Source organism: Kogia breviceps, chromosome 17 (genome assembly GCF_026419965.1).
Source record: "Kogia breviceps isolate mKogBre1 chromosome 17, mKogBre1 haplotype 1, whole genome shotgun sequence".
In the NCBI taxonomy this organism is placed as follows: Eukaryota; Metazoa; Chordata; class Mammalia; order Artiodactyla; family Physeteridae; genus Kogia; species Kogia breviceps.
In genome coordinates, this window is record NC_081326.1 from 57,480,716 (window position 1) to 57,499,691 (window position 18,976).

Sequence of the window (18,976 nt, forward strand, 5' to 3'; positions counted from 1 at the left end):
AAACAGTAACGTGGATGGTATTTAAAAGAACCCAATGTAAACTTTTCAAGATGAAAAGTAAAATGTCTATAATGAAGAATAGGGTCAATGATAGATAAACAAAGCAGGAAAAAGTTCATGAATGCATAGCAATTGAAATTATCCAAAATGAAAGGACAAAAACTGACTGAAAGAAATAATAAACCACTGTGGGAGCTGTGGGACCCCTTCAAGATGCTGAATATATATGTAATTGAAATCCCTGAAGTGGGAGTGTTAGAAAAAATATCAATATTTGAAAAAATAATGGCCAAATTTTTTCCAAATTTGATGAAAACTATATAACCCTACAGATATAAGAATCTCAATGAACTCCAACCACAATAAAACTACTCCAAGGCACACCAAAAGAAAATAATTAAAATCGGTGATTAAGAGAAAATCTTAAAAATGGAGAGGCTAGACATGTTCAAAACAGAAAAACAAAACAAAAAAACAAAAATAAAGAAAAAAATGACTGCAGACTTCTCACTGGAGAGAATGCAAGCCTGACAATAGTGGAGCAACATCTTAAAAGACCTGAAAAAACTTTTCAACTTAGAGCTCTAGTCCTAGTGAAAAATATCTTTCAAAACTGAAGGTGAAATAAAAACTCTGTGAGATAACACGAAAGCTGAAAGAATTCACTATCAGTAGATCTCAAATGTAAGAAATGTTAGAGGGAGACCTTGGGAGAGAAGAAAATGATACCAGATGGAAATGTGGATTTACATAAAGATGAGGAAACCAGAATACTATATAAATACAATTGGGTAAATATAAAACATTACTTTTAATTGTATAAAGCTCTCAAAAAGACAATTTATTGTTTTAATACAAGATAATACAGTTGTCCCTTGAACAATTTGGGGGCTAGGGGTGCTGACCCTCTGCAGAGTCAAAAATCTGAGAATAACTTATAATCAGCCCTCCATATCCATGGTTCCTCAGTATTCACACTTCTTCCTATCCATGGTTTCATGTCCATGGATTCAACCAAGAGTGAATTGTGTAGTACTGAAGTACTTACTATAGAAAAAAATCTGTGTATAAGTGGATCTGTGCAGTTCAAACTTGTGTTATTCAAGGGCCAACTGTAATGCATTGTGAGATCTGTAACATATGTAGAAGTGAAATGCATATCAACAACAGCACAAAGTTCTCGAGACAGGAAACAGAAACAAACCTGCTGTGAGTTTCTTATACAGGGAGTGGTATCATGTTACTTGAACATAGACTGTGGTAAGATAAAGTTGCATCTAATAAACCCTAAAGCATCCATTATAAAAACAAAGCAGAGTTTACCTAGTAAGCCAACAAAGGAGATAAAATGAGATCATTAAAAAAACACTGACTTATTCCAAAAGAAGGTAAAAAGAGGAAAAGGGGACCAAAAAGCAGATGAGAAAAATAGAAAACAAGTAGCAGAATGTTATATTTAAATTAACCATATCAATAATCACATTAAATGTGAATCATCTAAACCTTCCAATTAAAAGGTAGAGATTATCAGATTGGATAGAAACTCAGTACCTAGCAATATGCTGTCTACAAGTAATATTATTTAATATAATGACACAAATAAGTTGAAAGTAAAAAGATATACTAATGTAAGTTTGGTTCAACATTTGAAAAATTTATCAAGTAATTCACCATATTAAGAAGCTAGAGTTTGTCATACAGAGTGAAGTAAGTCAGAAAGAGGAAAACAAATACCATATGCTAACACATATATATGGAATCTAAAAAAAAATAACTGTTATGAAGAACCTAGTGGCAGGACAGGAATAAAGACGCAGACGTAGAGAATGGACTTGAGGACACGGGGAGGTGGAAGGGTAAGCTGGGACGAAGTGAGAGAGTGGCATGGACATGTATATACTACAAAATGTAAAACCAATAGCTAGTGGGAAGCAGCTACACAGCACAGGGAGATCAGCTGTGTGCTTTGTGACCACCTAGAGGGGTGGGATAGGGAGGGTGGGAGGGAGGGAGACGCAAGAGGGAGGAGATATGGGGATATATGTATATGTATAGCTGATTCACTTTGTTATAAAACAGAAACTAACACACCAATGTAAAGCAATTATACTCCAATAAAGATGTTTTAAAAAAGCTAGAAAACTGATAAAATAATTTCAATGTAAAAAAAGCATTTGACAAAATCTAACATTCAATCATGATAAGAAATCTCAGCAAAGTAGGAATTGAAAGAAATTTCCTCATCCTGAAAAAGGATGCCTACAAAAGACCCACAGTAACATCATATGAAATGGTGAAAGAATACAGGCCAGAACAGAGATCAAGAACAAGGTAGAATATCTGTTCTCACTATTTCTGTTTAACACTGTGCTAGGCGTTTTAGACAGTCCAATAAGGCAAGTAAAAGATCTGAAAGTAAAAACTGTCTTTACTCATAGATGACATGATCATCTATGTGGAAAACCCTAAGGATTTCACCAAAAAACTATTAGCACTAATAAATGAGCTTAAGCAAGATTTTAGAATGGAAGGTCAATAAACAAAAATCAATTGTATTTCTGTATACTAGAAACAATCATAAAGTGAAATTAAACACGATGTCAACAGATTATATGAAATACTTGGAATAAATCTGACAAAAGATGTGTGCAACCTATATACTGAATACTACAAAACATTGGAAAGGGAAATTAAAGAAGGCCTAAATAAATGAAGAGTTATGTCATAGTCATGGATTAGAAAACTCGATATTGTTAAAATGTCAATTCTCCCCAAATTGATTTATAGATTCAATGCAATTTCAATCAAAATTATAGCAGCCTTTGTATGTGTGGACTAGCAAGCTGTTTCTAAACTTATGTGGAAGTGCAAAAGGACCTAGATTAGTCAAAACAAAATAGAGTCCAGAAATAGACCCACTTTACATTTGGTTAACTGAATTTCAAAAGAGGTGCTAAATTAATTAATGAGGAAAGGGTAATCTTTTCAACAATATGATGTTGGGAGAATTAGGAAGCCATATGCAACTAAATAAACCTCAACCCTTACTTCCCTCTCTATATTAAAATTTCCTCAAAATGAGACATTGACCTAAATATAAGAGCTAAAATTATAAAAACTTCCAGAAGAAATCATAGGAAGAAATCTTAGGTATCTTGAATTTGGCAAAGCTTTATTAAATAGGACATCAAAGGAACAAACTATAAAAGTAAAGCATCAATAAATTGGACTTCATCAAAATTAAATATGTTTGCTCTTCAAGAGTCTATGTAACAAAAATGAGAAGACAATAATGGGAGAATATATTTGCCATACAAATCTGCCAAAGGACTTGCAGCTAGAACATACAAAGGTCTTTATACCTCAGTAGGAAGAGGGAAACAGCCTAATAAAAAAAAGACTCATAAACTTGCATAACTTCAATATATGCAGTTTATTTTATGCCAAGTATAACTCAATAAAGTTTTTAAAAAATGGTATTTCATGAAAAAAAATAGTTTGCTTGGTCTAAACCACCATGATCACTAAAATTCATTTTGTATTCCGACTGGATACACAATTATACTGCATGTCGGCACCTCCACCCTTGCAGCTCTCTGCAGCCAAGTCACTGAGTTCTGCAAATGAAATCAATGAAGTATGGCAGAAGACATGGGTATCACTTCCAGGTTGAGCCACAAATAAAAAAAAAAACTTTCTGAATAATTATCCACTCTGTCTTTTAAACCACATTTTGACTAAGCAGAGATTCTTCAGAGAATTCGGAGCATGACAGAACCACAAAACGGACAGCCTAAAACCCTGGATCACTGAAGCATGTGACTAGATTCACCGTCTTTGGGCTGTTTCAGGAAAAATAAATGCTTGTTCGTTAAGGAATTAAGGGTTGGAAGTTTTTTCTGTTACGGAAGCTGGCATTATCTTAACTAATAGAGAAGTTCATTCCTTAAGTTTGGATGTTACAATGACAATAAATAAATAAATACATACATACATACAAACAACGACCCAAACTAGAAGATACGGCATTGGCTTAGCAGTCAGGTGATGTGTGGTGAGGGAAAAGATACAACAGGTAATATAACTGGAGACTTCAGTCAGGTTCATCTGATAAAAATTTGGTAAAATTTTTACCCACGGTCACTTGGAAGGAAGGCCGCTCTCCTACTGGGCCTTCAGCAGTCTCTGCCTGTGTCATGGCCTTGCCTTCTCCTCTGTGTGGTGTCAAAGCTCCTGCTGCTTCTTTCTCCCTTATCAGGTCACCTGCGCTTTCATTTAGCAACAACCTGGATAGTCCAAGTGGACCCTCTTCCCATCTCAAGATCCCTAACTTAATCAATCTGAAAAGTCCTTTTTTTTCCCACAGATAAGGTAACATGTCTAGGTTTCAGGTATTAGGACCTAATGTCTTTCTGTGCCATGATTTATTTTAACCTGCCACACAGACAAAGTTTTAATCAACTATTTTAAAGACCTTCAAATAACTATGTGTAAACAAAAGTATGAGACTGATGCCTCACCAAACAGAATATCAGTGAAGAAACATAAATTGTGAAAGAGAACAAAATAGAAAATTTGGAATTAAAAAGTAAAACAAATGAAATGAAAAAGTCATTAAAGGGGCTCTAGCACATTCGAACAGGCAGAAGAAAGAGGAGGAGAAAGTCTGAGGAGAAGAATGATAAAAGAATGAAGAAATATTATCAGAGCTTCAGAGACCTGTGGGACACCATCCACTATACTAATATACACAAAATGAAAGAGGGGAGAGACAGGGGTGGTCTGAGGTTACTGTGGGTTGTGTGTAAAAAGTTTGAAAAGTGCTGGCCTAAGAGGGTGCTAGAATTCTTTTTAAGGACAGTTATGTCCTCTAGAAGACATAAGTCATAGGCCCAAATTCTTACTTTCTGAGGTTAAAGCAAAAGTGTTCACTGTAACTTAGCCAAACTGCAAATGCCATTTGTTTTTTGGGATGATTCTTACATGGAATAAGGAACATCTAAGGTTCCTATAGGGCCAGATGCTATTGAAACAGCCTTAGGAAACAAAATGATCCACATCGGTAACTAATGAGACTTTGTTTCCATCGTATAATAAAGAAGTGTTATGTGTTTGACTCACAGAGTTATCTCCTTTAATCATCACAAAAGCCCTCTGTGATTGGCAATATTGCTCCAATTTTACAAAGTGAGGTTCTGGACATTTTCACAACTTGTCCAGATTTATGCAGCTAGTCAGTAGCTGAGCTGAGATCTGAATGGGTTTCATCTGATTCCATGCAACCCAAATGCTGTATCACCAGTCCTTCACCTCTCCAAGAGACCTATGTGCATCTATAGTCTATATAGGAACATATTTTAAATGAAGATAAAGGCTCTCATTTATCTCCCCTTATTTGCAAATATTTAGAATACAACTTTACATTAGTTTCAGGTGTGCAACATAACAATTTGATATTTGTATATATTGCAAAATGATCACCACAATAAGTCTAGATAATATCCATCACCATACTTAGTTACAAAATTTTTAAAATTTGCAATCATTAAGAAAAACATTGTTCGCTGATCAAAAATAAGTCTCATGACTTCAAGACCAGACACTTGTAATACAGTAGAACAAATCAGAAAATGTGTTACCAACATCTTTCACAAAGAAAGGGTGTGTCCTCCAAAGATTTCTAAATATTCCTTGGTTCCATGGGAAGGTAGCCTGTTCCAGAAAACTACTGTAGATAATGACAAATATTATCTGGTGAGATAAATAAATCTGAAAAATACAAACTATTAAGAATGACTTTACAATATACGTTTACAAACCTCCCACTTTCAGGACACTTAAGAGAGAAAAATCCTGCGGTTCAGTTTTCAGATTAAAAAAAAAAAAAAAGAGGAAACAAATAGGCCAAGTAAAATGAACTGTGAAACAACAGCTCCTGCTACAGTATCTGAGGAGGATGTTCCTTTTCTTGGTTGGCTTTCAGGTCTCTATGCCAATTCAAATATGTTGGGTCTCCTCCCACTTCGCAGGAAGCCCCTCCTTTTATCAGAAACTACTGTCAGGACTAGATTTTTAACTCACACTCAGTAGAAAGTGGCTTTTAAAGCCTAATGAGTCAGCTTCATAGTACAAGTTTAATAAAGGGGAAAATTTCAAAACTAATCCACATAAGTGAAAGGCTAGTCCCCAGAGCTGGTGAGAGGTGCCCAAGTCCCCGAGTTATAGGGTCTCCTAGCAAGGCTATTAAGAGAGGATCTAACGCCATTGATCCTGCCTGCACACTTGACAAGTCACAGGTACTTCAAATATTAGTCACTGTTTGCCACCTGTTAGTTTTTAGTGGGGTCACAAGATGGCGCTCATCTCCAACTGTTAACAGTGCACCGTGCAGGGCCCCAGGTGCAGAGAAGCGCTGCACGCAAAAAACTTCCTAAAGACACAGGGAGGGTCCCCCTGTCTTACCCGCTGCCCCGCTCAGCTGAATGATACACTAAAGCTTCAGACAAAAGGAAATTAAATGCTTGAATAATGAGCTACTTCACCCTGAATTCTAGTAAATACTTAATCATAGATCCTTTAACACATGGCATCAGAAAGATTCACTATTGAAAATAATAATACTGCAAACCACTTTTAAGAAAGATTTTATGCTCTGTTTCTGAGACACTTCCCCCTGAGTCAATGAAAAAACAGGCAATGATGCTTTTTTTAAAAATTTATTTTATTTATTTTATTTTTGGCTGCACTGGGTCTTTGTTGCGGCACGTGGGCTTTCTCTAGTTGCAGCGAGCGGGGGTTACTCTTCGTTGTGGTACGCGGGCTTCTCATTGCAGTGGCCTCTTGTTGTGGAGCAGGGGCTCCAGGCACGCGGGCTTTAGTAGTTGTGGCACATGGGCTCACTAGTTGTGACGCACGGGCTTAGGTGCTCTGCAGCACGTGGGATCTTCCCAGACCAGGGCTCGAACCCGTGTCCCCAGCACTGGCAGGCAGATTCTTAACCACTGCGCCACCAGGGAAGCCCAACTGATGCTTTTTCTATTGAGAAATTTCTCCAGGCTTGTGATGAATTTTATTTCTCTTTTGGGGCTGGGGAGATGAACTAGTTGGCAGAGTTTCTACTACAGATTTTTAGCGGGCCTCGATTGTTGACTCAGAAAACACACATTCACTCTTTACAAACACACTCAACACATACACAAACACACGTGTGTACACACAGGCCTGATCTTCGGATAACCTGAATCACGATGAGCTGGGCTCCACGTCCCCCGGCAGACAAGGCTCCTGCCTGACCCGTCTCCTGAAACCTACTCGCAGGCAAAGGCTGCACCTTCACCCAAGCGAGCTCTGATGCTACTTCCGTGCCAGCCTCCTGTTTTTAAGCACATTTGGTGAATGTAACCAAAGCAGCACTTAGAACCTCGTTGGTGAATGTCACAAAGAAACTTCCAACACACAGCTCAGAAAAACATGTGATTACAGCAAAAACTACACTTTGCAGGAAGAAGTTTTCTCCTGCGTGGAAAAGAGCAGAAAGGAGATGGATAGAGACAGGCTTATTCCGTAGATAGCACACCTTTTCTCGTTCAAAAAACGCTTCGTTCACTAAAGTGATGACATTTGGGAGAAATAGGTGTTTTTTTGTAATCAACCCTCCCACCCCCCGGGCAAATTTGCATCTCATCTCTCTTCTCCTAACTCCCTAAGGACTCACCCCCTGCTCCCGGGCTCGAGCAGGAAGGCAGGCTGGTCCCCGAGCTGTGCACGAGCTCCGCCTACTGGCAGCTAGGGAGAAAGACAGGCTCTCTCAAACCCACCTAAGACTTGCCAAATTAAAAGTAGGATTTTTCTCCTGAATTTAGTCCAAGTTGTAAAAAATTGCTTAAACACAAACACAAATATGAATAAAATTATACTTTAATGTATTTGGAGGGACCATTTGGTTTAACGTTCTGAAAACATATTTTCACCAATAATTGATTATGCAAATATATGCCATGGTAAAATCAGCTTTCAGTTCGATCTTGTGTATGTGTTTTTAAGGGTGTGGAAAGACGATCTTGAGACCCAGAGATCTCTTCTGGCTCTGACTGAGTGTGTGAAACTTCCTGATCCATTCCATAACAAGACAGTAAGCATTTGCTTTGTCTTATGTCCACAGTAATGGACCCTAGGAGATTAAAGAATGAGTCTCCAACAGACCCTCAGAGGTCCAGAGGCAGCTTGTGAGTGATGGGCTGGCAGCTGGAGGCAACAACAAAGTAGAGTGGGTCAAAATTTTGATTTTTTTTCCCTGTTCTATATTGAGTTGACCCTGGAACTATTACTCTCCCTTCTTGCCTTATTATGGATTGATGGTTCTGTTCTAAATTCTTACGATTTGTGAGACATGATTCAGAATTATCCCAGCATTCTCTTGTTGTGTGGGACATTCATTTGACAAATACTTATGTGTCCATCACTGTTCTTAGACGCTCAACTATAAAGACAAAGAAGACGTGATGGCCACCTCCAACACTTTCACAGCCTCACAGAGGAAAACAGGCTGAACAGAGTATAGCGGGGCTGAGAGAAGAGGGGTTTGCTGGAGAGCAGTGTATAGCACCAGGTGATTTAGTAATTTAATAACAACATGTTATGTGCGCAGTGCTTTTAGGTTTTGGATTACACTCTTTCTTGGGAATCCAACCAGCCTATGGCTGCCACCCAACCACTTTGGACTTGTCAGAAGTATTCTCCCTATTGTCAGCTCTGGGGTTCTAATACATCATGCACAATTAAATAATATCTAGGGAAATTTTTCACCTTTAGCCCTTCCCCTGTTTTCTCAAAAGCAAGTAATAATCTGCTCTCATCATGATTAGTTTAGAGTCCATAATATCCTTAGTAATATTACATTGATGGATTTTTTTCAACCCCTGTGAAATCTGCTGCCCTGCCATTTCACACCCATAACAGACATGGCATTTATCCACTCAGGAGGACGGTAACACCACTGAGAAAAAAGAAGTCATTTCCTAAGATTTGGGTTTCAAAATGAAATTATTGAAGTCTATACAACCAGCCAGTAATCAGAAAGTGTTTTTACATTGTAAAAGAAAAACAAAGTTTTGCTGAGTGATGAAGGGATTTTAGAATTGCAACAAGCCAGACATTGGAGAATTGACACTAGAACAGATCACACAGCAGGGAAGAATTCAGAGTAAGACATAAAAGAGGATGTCCAACCCTCTGGATGTCGGGATGGGGAGGAGCTTTGGGCAAACCCTTAGGAACAAATAAATGGCCTCACTTTCTTCTCCCCCATCTTTGGGGCTAGAAATCAAAAGCTGGGATAGAAATATCTGGGTGGGTTTGGGTTGGTGTGTGTTCCATCTCTGAACTTGAGATATTGTAAAAGTCCCTCAGAACAACTTAAAGTTCAGAAAGGTGGCACAGTGACTTGACCCAGAGTGGCAGGGGCTAAGGGAAGACCTGAGGGTGCCTCACAGCTTATGGCACCATCAGCGTTGGGTACAGAAAGCACCTAAAAGGGTTGGTGGACCAAAAACAAAGGGCAGGAAAATAAAGCTGCAGAAAGCAAGGACCTTATAACTGGAGGCGATGGCAGAATGCCTGACTACCAGCATAACATTCAACAGGGGGTGAACCAGTGGCACTTTGGGGTCACCACACAGGACAGCAGCGCCCATAAAGGACCTGGGACCTCTCCGTGCAAGCCTTCCCGGAGGAAGACCCCTGCATGGGAGGCCACGTTCCCGCCTGCTCATCTGAACGTACTCAACCCGTGTCTGTACCCAGATGATATCTTCGGAGGAGGAAGAGGAAGAACCAGCCCTGAAAAAGGTGAACAGTTCTGTTAGGGAGCTTCAACTTGAGACTGGAAAAAAAAAATATATATATATATTTACATACACATACATATACACAGCCGTCCCTTGGTATCCAAGGAGGCAGATACCAAAATATGAGGATGCTGAAGTCCCTTAAGTAAAATGGAACAGTATTTGCATATAACATACACACACATCCTCCTCTAAATCATCCATCCTTTAAATCATCTCTAGATTACTTATAATACCTAATACAATGTAAATGCTGTGTGAATGGTTGTTGATGCAATGCAAATGCTATGTAAATATTTGTAAATACTATGTCAATAGTTGCTGGTGTGTCAAGTTTTGCTTTTTGGAACTTTCTGGAATTTTTTTCTGAATATTTTCAACCTGTAGTTGGTTCAACCAGATACGGAGGGCTGTTGGTACACATATATATATGTGTGTGTATAAATATTAATATATCTATTTTACAGATGTTATACATATATATATACACATATACAGATATATCTACATATGTGTGTGTGTGTTTATTTATTGTGGTTATGGAGCCAGTTTGCCCCGGCTAGTGAAAGCCAATTGAAAGCAACTTTTCCCAGCTACCCCCTTAGCACCATCACACTGACAGCTTGAAACTGGCCACAGTGGGGGTATTTACACCACAGAAGGTGATAAATGTTACAAATCAGAAACTCCCCCTGCAAAAGCTGATTGTTAAACACTGATCAGCACACCATACATACATCATTTAATGTATGTATATGTGTGTGTGTGTGTGTGTGTGTGTTTTCACTACAGAGAGTTTTAAACTAAGAGAGACTAAGTTACCTTTATTAAGCATTCCCTCCCATATCTCATCCTTCAAGTACACACACACACACACACACACACACACACACACACACACACACAGAGCCATCATCAGAAATGAGAATTTCAGAGCAAGGTGAGATCTGTTATTTAAAAGAAAAAGTTATAGTTTCTGTACATGTCAGACACGAAGAGTAAATTTCAGCCCCGTGATGAAATTCTAGGGAGAAATATATGTCTGGGGTCGATACAGAAACGTCCCGCGCTGCTGCCTCTGTCATCCCGGGGCTGGTGGAAGAAGACTGCATTTGACTCTGAGCTCCACCACTTACTGGGAGATCCTGCAAAAATTATTCCTCCTCTCTGTTTCCACTTTCTCATCTGTAAAATGGAGGCAAAACATGCCTATCTAGCAGGAAAGTTGAGAAGAACGATGCAAGTGCCTGTCAACATTAGCTTAATAAACAATAACCGCTAATAAAGGCTAATGGCTCAGTTCATTACAACCGGCCTGTTCTCTCATTCATCTGCTGATGGGCTGGAGAGAGCCACCAGGAATGGGCGGGTAGGTGGGGCTCACAGTCTGCTACAAAATGGCATCACCCCATACTTTTAAAACCAGCTGGAGAGCCTGCAGGCGATTATGTGGCCAGAGGACCTGGGAGAGCGAGCCTCAGGGCAGAGGCAGCGGGACTTCTAAGACCTGATTAAAATGTGTGCCGCCTCCACTTTCCAGGAGCAAACTCCTAACACTGGGCACATGAGGAGCTTTTTTTTTTTTTTTTTTTTTTTTGTGGTACGCGGGCCTCTCACCGTTGTGGCCTCTCCCATTGCGGAGCGCAGGCTCCGGACGCGCAGGCTCAGAGGCCATGGCTCACGGGCAGAGCCGCTCCGCGGCATGTGGGATCTTCCCGGACCGGGGCACGAACCCGTGTCCCCTGCATCGGCAGGCGGATTCTCAACCACTGCGCCACCAGGGAAGCCCAGGAGCTTTCTTAAAACAAAAGCGAAAGGCCTGCTAGCACGCACAGCCTCTCAAAGGCAACGTGTTCATGTGGCAACGAGATAACAGCAAGGCCAGCCAGCAGCCAGGGGACGGCGAGGGCTGACACAGCGTTAGACTGAAGCCGTGTACACGCCTCCCCTGGGACACAGAAAGGGAGGTACCAAAATCAGAGAGAGGTGAACGAGAGCAGGAAAAAGGGCTCTTTTATTCCCAGTGTTAAGTGTGGCATTCAAGGATGTGATCCCTGCGAACGGGAACGCGGCGGCTGATGGCAGAGAGGCGAGCGCGCGGGCTGGCGTTTTCACATGGGCTGTCTGCGCCGGGAAGGAAGACGCTGGATAGCTGCCCAACTCTCGTAACTTTTTTTTTTTTTTTTTTTTTTTTTTGCGGTATGCGGGCCTCTCACTGCTGTGGCCTCCCCCGCTGCGGAGCACAGGCTCCGGACGCGCAGGCCCAGCGGCCATGGCCCACGGGCCCAGCCGCTCCGCGGCACGTGGGATCCTCCCGGACCGGGGCACGAACCCGCGTCTCCCGCATCGGCAGGCGGACTCTCAACCACTGCGCCACCAGGGAAGCCCTCTCGTAACTTTTAATTACCCACATCCCGGAGGACAAATTAAAGAATGTGCCAATAATACCTGAAACCCAGGTTAGAGGTTCTAGAACTGTCAGACGTCAGTTCCTTAGAAGCGGAGGAATTTTCCTTGATATCTTCACACCCTCTGGGTAGCACTGGGAGAGGTGGACGCAGAGGAAAGGATTTGAGAACGCTGAGGGGCCTGCCGCCGCCGCCCCCCGGCCACGCTCTCTCAACATTTCCTCCTCCCCAGCCCCCAGCCTACCCCTCCCCCCACTCCCCCATCCCAGTTCGAAACGCATAAGCTGCTCAGGCTGTGAAGTAACCGGCATAACATTAAAACAAGAGGAGGGCAGGGGTTCAAGGGAAAGATGCCCAGCGGTCACACTCACAATCTGTTTTAGAGGATCAAACAGAAGAATAGCTGCCATGACCCAGCCATCCTACCCTTCCTTTCTGAGAACTCTTTGAAGATGTGACACGGTACTCCTGGGGCGGGCCTCCTTTCGTTAAGGTTTCCAGAGGTGCTGGATAAGGCGGCAATGCCAGACATGGATGTATAAAACATGAGGAATAGGAGCTGGCAGATAAGACTGAAACCAGGGTGCACGGCAGAGGAAGAGCTGGTACAATGGGGGTGTGTGTGAGCATCACGAAGGTGCACTAGAACCGGAGCAGAGGTATCTGGACCTCTGTGTGCCTCAGACCAGCAAGAGCAAGCTGGGTTTCTGGCCGCCCATCACTGGGCTGAAAGTGGCTTTACGTCTCCTAGAACCAAGAAGGATACCTTTGTTTACAGTTGGGAGTTAGGAAACAGAGTTAGGGAAATAGGTTAGAATGTTTAAAAGTCCCAAAGCAGGACTTCCCTTATTATTACATATGCAAAAACACATCATTGTTGTTATTGGTACCGTCCTTTAGTCAATCAATCTACTCATACATATTTATGGGCACCTGCCTTGTTTCATGACTGTGCTGGGCATAGTAAGGTTTCAGGAGACAGTCCTTGGACTCAAAATGCATGAAGTCCAGCATAAAGATGAATCTATCATCAACAGCAAAGTCCCATGGATGGTGAAATGCTGTTGAGTGGGCCAAAAGGTTCATTAGTTTTTTTCTGTAAGCTGGCTTACACTTAATTCTCTTTAACTTCATCAAAACAATTTTGTTAGACTGTATGTGACAGCTGTCCTCTCAGTGTGCATTTAAAAAAAGACTTATCAAAATTGGTGAATTTTTGTGTAGCCATTTTAATATTGAAGATGGAAGGAAAAAAAGCACCATTTTTGGCATATTATGCTTTATTATTTCAAGGTAAAATAATAGGTAAAAATGCAACTGAAATGCAAAAAAAGATGTGTGCAGTGTATGGAGAAAGTGCTGTGACTGATCGAACGTGTGAAAAGTGGTTTGCGCAGTTTCATGCTGGAGATTTCTCGCTGGATGATGCTCCATGTTTGGGTAGACCAGTTGAAGTTGACAGCGATCAAATTGAAACAATAATTGAGAACAATCAACATTATACCACGTGGGAGACAGCGGACATACTCAAAATATCCAAATCAAGCGCTGAAAATCAATTGCACCAGTTTGGTTATGTGAATCGCCTTGATGTTTGGGTTCCACATAAGTTAAGGGAATAATCCTTCTTGACCATATTTCCACATGCAATTCTCTACTGAAACGTACTGAAAACGTTCCATTTTTTAAACAAATTGTGATGAGCAATGAAACATGGATACTGTACAATAATGTGGAATGGAAGAGATCATGGGGCAAGTGAAATGAACCACCACCAACCACACCAGAGGCCGGTCTTCATCTGAAGAAGGTGATGTTGTGCATATGGTGGGATTGGAAGGGAGTCCTCTATTATGAGCTCCTTCCGGAAAACCAAACGATTAATTCCAACAAGTACTGCTCCCCTATTAGACCAATTGAAAGCAGCACTCGACAAAAATCGTCCAGAATTAGTCAACAGAAAACACATGATCTTCCATCAGGATAATGCAAGACCGAATATTTCCTTGATGATCAGGAAAAAACTGTTATAGCTTGGCTGGGAGGTTCTGATTCATCCGCCATATTCACCAGACATTGCACCTTCAGATTTCCATTTATTTTAGTCTTTACAAAATTATCTTAATGGAACATATTTCCAGTCCCTGAAAGACTGTAAAAGGCATCTGGAACAATTCTTTGCTCAAAAAGATTAAAAGTTTTGGGAAGATGGAATTATGAAGTTGCCTGAAAAATGGCAGAAGGTAGTGGAACAAAAGGATGAATATGTTGTTCAATAAAGTTCTCAGTGAAAATGAAAAATGTGTCTTTTATTTTTTAAAACCAAAGGCACTTTTTGGCCCAGCCAATATATACATCAATAAATCCATGGAACCTAATGAGTCTAAAAAAAGGTGGTGGTTTATTTCTCTGTAAATTCCTTGAGAACAAGGAATGTGATCTCACTCTTCACTTCATCTTCAGCACCCAGCATAACACCACATGCAAAGTAAGAATCCTGTAAATGTCACTGGAGTCAGCTTACTGTTCCCATTTGTGGGGGATAAAGGACACCAGGAAAGCTCCTGTCACAAAGGCCCTTTCTCAGCACAGTAGGCAGAGCTCAGTAGCAGAAAGAGAACAAGTGTTTGGCTCAGAACACTTCATCCAAGGTCTTCCCACACTACTGCTTATTGTGTGTCCTTGGACAAGATGCTTTAACCCTCTCTGCCTTAGTTTTTTCATCTGTAAAACAGGGATAAATATAACTTATATCAAGCTCTATTGTGAGGATAAAATGAGAGAATGCAAGTAAAAGAGCAAAATTTAAAAGGAGACAAATAATGAGGTGTAATGATGATGATAGTGATCTGCTTTCCCACCTCTGGGCTAAGCACTGTAAATTACCTTGGGACATGGTAACATTCAATGCTCCCATCACCTGGTGTGAATGAGGGCCGCAAAGTTCCTCTGGGAGTCAAATGGCCTTGATCCAATGTAGGGGGCCTGGACACCAAGGGCTTCAAAGACTTATCTAGGGCCTTCCCATACCAAGTTTAGATTTATGGAAAAAGAATTTTCTTTCGAGTGGCAAGAAAAATCTTTGTAGCACCTGATGCAACCTCAGTCTTCCTATCAAGGGGTAGAGAAGGGTCTTTGAGATGCTGCTTCAAACCCAAGACATTCAAAGCCAATGGAGAGGCCAGCAACAACCATCTTGGCTAATTTCTTGGCATGTTCCACGGCAGCCTCTTTTTATGCTCTTTGTAGCAGGAACACCCATGGAGAAACTGAGCTTGGGCAGAGTAAGAGGGCATAGTAGGAAGAAAAAAGGGAGGAGTTCTTTCATCTGTGAACACACATTTGTCCTCCATAAACCTTAGCTACAGGGTGTTAGACAGAAGGCTGTCCCTTCTCACCCTTTCTCTCCAGCTCTTTTTGCTAGGTAGGGCCAGGACTAGGTAAGACATCCCAAGTACCTAGGGTCAAAGTTTAAGGAGGCACTTCACCTCATTTGCAGGGTGAAGCTTGATACAAACGAACCATGGAAGGTTGCCTTAAATGAGGAAAGAAATGCAAAGGACCAGCAATCAGCCTGAGGCTAGGGATAAAGAGAAAGGGGGCTAGGGAAGCCACCATTGCCTGGAAAGAGGTGCATTATATGTAAGATTCAGATCCCTGGAACACCAGCTAACTGAGTTACTAGCTCCCCTTCCGGTCGCCATTACTGATTCACTGGCCACTTGTCACTACAGACTCACAGGATCCCAGAACTACTAGAGTCAGGGCAACTGTTCCACGTTCTTTGATTTTTTATATTTTTCATCTACATTTTATTTTTTATTGTTTTTTTAATTGAACTGTAGCTGCTGTAAAATATTATATAAATTACAGGTGTACATTATAGTGTGATTCACAATTTTTAAAGGTTATACTCCATTCACAGTTATTATAAAATATTGGCTATGCTCTCCATGTTGTACAATATATTCTTGTTGCTTATTTTATACATAATAGTTTGTACCTCCTAATTACCTTAAATGTAAATGGATTAAATGCTCCAACCAAGAGACACAGACTGCTTGAATGGATACAAAAACAAGACCTGAATATATGCTATCTGCAAGAGATCCACTTCAGAACTAGGGACACATACAGACTGAAAGTGAGGAGATGGAAAAAGATATTCCATGCAAATGGAAATCAAAAGAAAGCTGGAGTAGCAATTCCCATATCAGACAAAATAGACTTTAAAATAAAAACTATTACAAGAGACAAAGACGGACACTACACAATGATCAAGGGATAAATCCAAGAAGAAGATATAACAATTGCAAATATTTATACACCCAACATAGGAGCACCTCAATACATAAGGCAAATGCTAACAGCCAGAAAAGGGGAAATCAACAGTAACACAATCATAGTAGGGGACTTTAACACCCCACTTTCACCAATGGACAGATCATCCAAAATGAAAAGAAATAAGGAAACACAAGCTTTAAATGATACATTAAACAAGATGGACTTAATTGATGTTTATAGGACATTCCATCCCAAAACAGCAGAATACACTTTCTTCTCAAGGGCTCATGGAACATTCTCCAGGATAGACCATATCTTGGGTCAAAAATCAAGCCTTTGTAAATTTAAGAAAATTGAAATCATATCAAGTATCTTTTCCAACCACAATGCTATTAGACTAGATATCAATTACAGGAAAAAAACTGCAAAAATTACAAACACAGGGAGTTAAACAATACACTACCAAATACCAAGAGATCACTAACGAAATCAAAGAGGAAATCAAAAAATACCTAGAAACAAATGACAATGAAAACACGACAACCCAAAACCTATGGGATGCAGCAAAAGCAGTTCTAAGATGGAAGTTTATAGCAATACAATCCTACCTCAAGAAACAAGAAAAATCTCAAATAAACAACCTAACCTTACACCTAAAGCAATTAGAGAAAGAAGAACAAAAGTTAGCAGAAGGAAAGAAATCATAAAATCAGATCAGAAATAAATGAAAAAGAAATGAAGCAAATGATAGCAAAGATCAATAAAACTAAAAGCTGGTTGTTTGAGATGATAAACAAAATTGATAAACCATTAGCCAGACTCATTAAGAAAAAAAGGAAGAAGACTCAAATGAACAAAATTAGAAATGAAAAATAAGTAAAAACTGACACGGCAGAAATACAAAGGATCATGAGAGACTGCTATAAGCAACTATATGCCAGTAAAATGGACAACCTGGAAGAAATGGACACATTCTTAGAAAAGCACAACCTTCTGAGACTGAACCAGGAAGAAGTAGAAAATATAAACAGACCAATCACAAGCACTGAAATTGAAACTGTGATTAAAAATCTTCCAACAAACAGAAGCCCAGGACCAGATGGCTTCACATTGAATTCTATCCAACATTTAGACACAGGCTAACACCTATCCTTCTCAAACTCTTCCAAAATATAGCAGAGGGAGGAACACTCCCAAACTCATTCTATGAGGCCACCATCACACTGATACAAAAACCAGACAAAGATGTCACAAAAGAAGAAAACTACAGGCCAATATCACTGATGAACATAGATGCAAAAATCCTTAACAAAATACTAGCAAAGAGAATCCAACAGCACATTAAAAGGATCATACACCATGATCAAGTGGGATTTACCCCAGGAATGCACGGACTCTTCAATATAGGCAAATCAATCAATATGATACACCATATTAACAAACTGAAGGATAAAAACCATATGATAATCTCAATAGATGCAGAAAAAGCTTTCAACAATATTCAACACCCATTTAAGATAAAAACTCCCCCAAGAGTGGGCATAGAGGGAACCTACCTCAACATAATAAAGGCCATATATGACAAAACCACAGCCAACATAGTTCTCAATGGTGAAAAACTGAAACCATTTCCTCTAAGATCAGGAAAAAGACAAGGTTGCCCACTCTCACCACTATTATTTAACATAGTTTTGTAAGTTTTAGCGACAGCAATCAGAGAAGAAAAAGAAATAAAAGGAATCGAAATCAGAAAAGGAGTAAAACTATCACTGTATGCAGATGACATGATATTATACACAGAGAATCCTAAAGATGCTACCAGAAAACTACTAGAACTAACCAATGAATTTGGTAGAGTAGCAGGATACAAAATTAATGCACAGAAATCTCTTGCATTCCTATACACTAATGATGAAAAATCTGAAAGAGAAATTAAGGAAACATTCCCATTTACCACTGCAACAAAAAGAATAAAATACCTAGGAATAAACTTACCTAAGGAGACAAAAGACCTGTATGCAGAAAACTATAAGACAGTGATGAAAGAAATTAAAGATGACACAAAGAGATGGAGATATATACCATGTTCTTGGATTGGAAGAATCAACATTGTGAAAATGACTATACTGCCCAAAGCAATCTACAGATTCAATGGAATCCCTATCAAACTACCAATGGCATTTTTCACAGAAGTAAAACAAAAATTTTCATGATTTGTATGGAAACACAAAAGACACCGAAGAGCCAAAGCAATCTTTAGAAAGAAAAACAGAGCTGGAGGAATCAGGCTCCCTTACCTCAGACTCTACTTCAAAGCTACAGTAATCAAGACAGTATGGTACTGGCACAAAAACAGAAATATATATAGATCAATGGAACAGGATAGAAAGCCCAGAGATAAATATGTTCACCTTATCTTTGATAAAAGAGGCAATAATA